General features: G+C 40.0%; 1 long non-coding RNA gene across 1 annotated transcript; it reads left to right on the forward strand.

Annotated features, from left to right (window-relative positions):
- Positions 1-1,611: 1,611 nt before the first annotated feature.
- On the forward strand, positions 1,612-4,195 carry LOC126964009 (uncharacterized). Its single transcript, XR_007729294.1, has 3 exons — positions 1,612-2,612; positions 3,119-3,248; positions 3,782-4,195. It is a non-coding gene; the product is annotated as an uncharacterized LOC126964009 (long non-coding RNA).
- Positions 4,196-4,588: the final 393 nt, after the last annotated feature.

Raw genomic sequence — 4,588 nt, forward strand, 5'->3', positions numbered from 1 at the left:
AAACCAACCAAGTTTCATGCTTTAGAACCAATGACAATGACTCGTGGGCCTTCATCAAAGCCCAATATTTTGCTTGCTGCATCTATGCTCAGTAACTTTTATCCCAAGACTCAACAACATGCCCAGAGTAGGTGGCGAAAATGACTACGCACTTCCTGGTTATAAGGCCCAAGATGGGAAGGATGTCATTTACTTGCCTGAGTTGCTTCATCTGCTACCATAACTGAGATGGGACTGCTCTGCTCTCCATGTTTGCTTGGAGAGTAGGTTGAGATGATCTGCAATACTGGGATTAGCAGGTGAAATAGTTTGGTTAAAACAGCAGAAATGCCTCTGGGACAGAAACACCAGCACTAGCCCTGATCACAGATCAGATCCTAGCAAGATTCTCTTGGGTGGAAGCTATACCAATATAGCAATTTACTTGGTGTCTGTAAGAGTTAACATAAGCTACCTCCAGTGGTGCTCAAAGTGCTCAGCAGAGTGGCCTGGGCTTTGGGGAATTGGAGAGTTCCCCTCTTCATGTGTTCTTATGTATATATCATTTGCTATAAAAGTCAGAGATCAAGCAGGTCACTTTTACATGAATTAGTTCATGTGCCTAATTCCTAAATTCCACACATCCTTCTTTTTTTTTTTTTGCCCCAAGAGAAGCTCAGAGAAATAAAGAGGCTAACCCTGAGTGCCAGGGAGTTGAAAGATTGTAAGTCTCATGTATCCTGGTTTCCTGGGCCAGAAAAATAAGCACCGTTTTGCAAACAAAATATCTTTAGCCTTCAGAAAAATGTTCCTAGCAGGCAAACATGTGACTGTCCTCCTCTATATAAATCAGTATCTACATCGTGTCCCAATCATGGGCATTTTGATCTGTTGGTGCCCTAACTTACATTCAAAGAATGCATTTCACAAAAATATTCCATCAAATCTATAAGTAAACTATAGGCAAGGAGGACTAATTAATGACTACCTGAATATATCTTTGGTTGTCTTTTTTAATTTCTTTGAACATCAGGGTTATGAGCACGGATTCATTTGCATTACTGACTTAACTAATTTATCTGATTTTAAGGTCTACCATTACAGAAAATTAGTTCAGAAGTGTTCCTGGTTTCAAGTTCCATTTTTCTCTGGAAATAACAGATCACAGAATAGTTTACACAAGTTAAATAAATGTAACCAAATATACTCGTACTTCCTGAAACTGTGAATGATCTGGTGATACTGAGGAAGCAATTACAATCTTAATTGGCATCAAATTATAGGAAATTAGTTTCATGGTAAATATTCATTCTCTCTGTTGTCCAATCTATTATTTACGTTAGAGATGTGACATTTAGCGTGCTAGAAGGAACCCAATTTCATTTGTTTTTATAAAGCATTTTAATTGAGGATTAAAGAACAATCCTTAGTGAGGATCGCAGAAGGAGAGTTTTTCTGTTTTGTTCAGATAACACCAAAACAAATGCCAAGCATCATCTATCTTGAATGTTAAAGTCCTCTGAATAAAAATTAGTCTTAGTTGTTCAAGCACCATTTGAGTTAGTTTTAAAAGACAACCACAAGAAGAAGCAGGCTTAGTGAAGAATTTGGTAAAGTCAGTAAAGGGAGTGTTTGGTTATCTTTTGCTGCATAATTAAGCTCCATAATTTAGTCACTGAAATAGTTATTAATTATTGTTATCTCTCATGGTTCTTTGGGTTGACTGGGCTCAGATGTGTGATTTTAACTTGGAATTTCTTGTGTTTTCAGCTGAGGCTGGAGTTATCTGAACTGACTGAGTTGGAAATCTAAAGTGGATTCTTTATTCTCATGGCTGATGCCCCAGTTGAGATGGCTGGAGCAGCTGGATGCTGGCTGGGCATCTCTCTCTCTCTCCACATGGCTAGCTTGGGTTTTCTCACAGCATGGAGGTTTCAAGACAGTTTGATTTTCACAAGGGGGTTGATACCTCCTAGAGCAAGCATTCCACAAGAGCCAGGCAGAAGTTGTAAGACACCTGTGATCCAGCCCTGGAATCCAGGCAGCATCAGTCTGCTGTATTCTACCAGTCACAGCAGTCACAGGCTAGCACAGATTCAATAGGATGAAGAAACAGTCTTCACCTCCAGATGGTGGAAAAGTGTGTATAGAAGGAAGGGAGAAATTGGTGGTGATCATCTTGAGGACAAACTACCACAAGGAGAATAAACAATATTTATACTTACAATGTGTCTATCAGATTACTTTGGAGGCTGTTCCCACTTAGATTCGTCATATAGAAGATGTGGATATAGAAACATGCAGATAAATCAGTCAATGCCAAGTGTTGGGGAAACTTCCATAGCCTGCAGGTTCCCACAGAGAGGATAGCACTTCCATTCCTCCCCCATGAGGGGAAAATAAAGGAAAAAGCTTTCAGCCTCTCACCATAAGCTCATTCAGTCTTCCCCTTGGAAGAGAAATGACTTACCTGAGGAATGTGCTTGGAAGTAGTTGTGTTGGTGAAACTCAGCCTCTGTGGGGTTCTCTCTCTTTCAGAGTCAGCTCTTGTCAGGATGCACATTTATTTTTCCCTTTGGAGGAGGCCTCAGTCCAGCTCAGCCAAGGGCACATCTGCCTAATTCAGGACTGGGGTATTGGGAAGTCACTTGGCCCCCAGATCTATGACATGTTCTCAAGTCCTGAGACCTGCTGACTCTGGTGTCTAATTTCTCAGTTGGGTCATATCTTGGGGTTATTTGTGTTCCCCAGCTCTGACAGTAAGATTCCCAAGCACTCATTTCTTCTTAACCAATTTCTGAAGGTAAAATTTTGGTTGAAGAGCACTCTTTTCTTCCTGCTACCTTTAATTTGATGTTTATTTTGTGTCAGGCACTGTTCAGTATTTCACATTTCTTAGCTGGTTTGATCTTTACAGCAACTTCATATGACAGACATTGTTCCCCATTTTTCAAGCTATAAATCTGAGGCCCAGTGTCCCCCAATGGCCGTGTGGTGACACAAGGCTTTGAGCACAGACGGTTGACTTCCAAAGCCTATGTTCTTAACCATTATGCCACTCTGTGTTGTGACAGCGTCAAACATACTTTCATTCATACGTGTTTTTTAGCTGATAATATTCTCGTGTGATTGCTTTCAGAAAGGCTTTTACATCAAATATTGATAATGATAATAATAATAAACACATTTTGAGCACTTACCATGTCCCAAGCACTGCTCTAGAGCTTTCCATGAAAGAACCCCTCTAATCTTCAGAACAATCCTGTGAGGTAGGTGCTACTATTACTCTATTTTCACAAGTAAAGAAACTGAGCACAGCAGATCCAAAGTCATGCTGCAGGATGCTGTGTAGAATGGCTCCCAGGACACTGGGAAAGCTCTTCTGCACCCCAGTATCTTCTCTATTGGTTCATTAATGTCTGATATTCCTGCATGAGAAAACACAGCATAGAGAGAAAGCTTAATATGTATATACACATACTGAGAGAGAAGGCATTTACCTAACATCTCATTATAGGTATTAGAAATGCAGTCTCAAGAGCAGGTTCTCATGGGGTGACAGGTAGGGTATTCTAGGGGAAGGAATACCCCAAGAAAGGTAGCATTACAAAGGAAGAGGAGAAAGAAACATGTAAATGAGGAGACACTGATTTTCTTCCATTGCAAATGTTCCCAAGGCTGGCCCCTTTTCTATCACATTTTTACCCAGTAACTCATACTTTCCCTAGAGCTACTGCAAGCAAGAACTATTGAGAAAGTAGCCCATCTGAAAGTATATTTCCTGCTGTTTATCTGCTTCCAGAACTGGCTGAAGTTTACTTTTTGGTACTCCAGAGACCTAGCTTCTTCTTGCCTTCTTCCAGTGTGGTCTATTTAATCTCCTGTCGTGTGGGAAATTATGTTCAAAATCTCCGTGATCCTCTGTCCATAGTAAGTTATGCATGTAGTGACAAGTACATGCCACAAGGTCTTGAGATTATATCTGCAATGTGTTGCTGCTGGCTGTTGATCAAGATAGGCTGGAAGAAAAACATTATTTTCAGGTGTGAAAAACCGTCACCTTTATCAAATAATTCTTCTTGCATTTTTCCCAAGACGTTGTAGCCTATTTAAACTTGGGAGGTTAAGTTTGTAGCATTCATTATGACTGAAAATTTAGTTCACACAATCATGATGCTCTCTTTATTAGGTGTTACCGTTAAACAATATTAAAATAAACACAATGTTGCTGGTCTTTTGTAAGCTACATGGCATGTTTACTTCTTTGCCTGGTTTCTTAATTGCATTTATTCATCTTTCCGAATACCAGTGTCACTGTCACCCAGAATATTTGCTGTTTTGAGTATGTGGTTTACATTTTATTTTGCCCAATGATAGAATATGATGGGGACATCTTATCTGAGTGTTTTGTAGTATGCTGTAGTTTCAATTCTTGGCTGCTGGTTTCCCAGAGTCCCAGCTCATGCCATTGCATTCTGCTTTTGTAAATGGAGAATAATGGCTCTAAAAAAATTTCACCTTAGAATCTCATGACAGTGGAGAAGAAGGACCATGGACATACTAAAGCATACCACTCGGCTTCTGTAAATCATGCAGAGGATCATGAAAA

This window comes from Macaca thibetana, chromosome 1 (genome assembly GCF_024542745.1).
Source record: "Macaca thibetana thibetana isolate TM-01 chromosome 1, ASM2454274v1, whole genome shotgun sequence".
In the NCBI taxonomy this organism is placed as follows: domain Eukaryota; kingdom Metazoa; phylum Chordata; class Mammalia; order Primates; family Cercopithecidae; genus Macaca; species Macaca thibetana.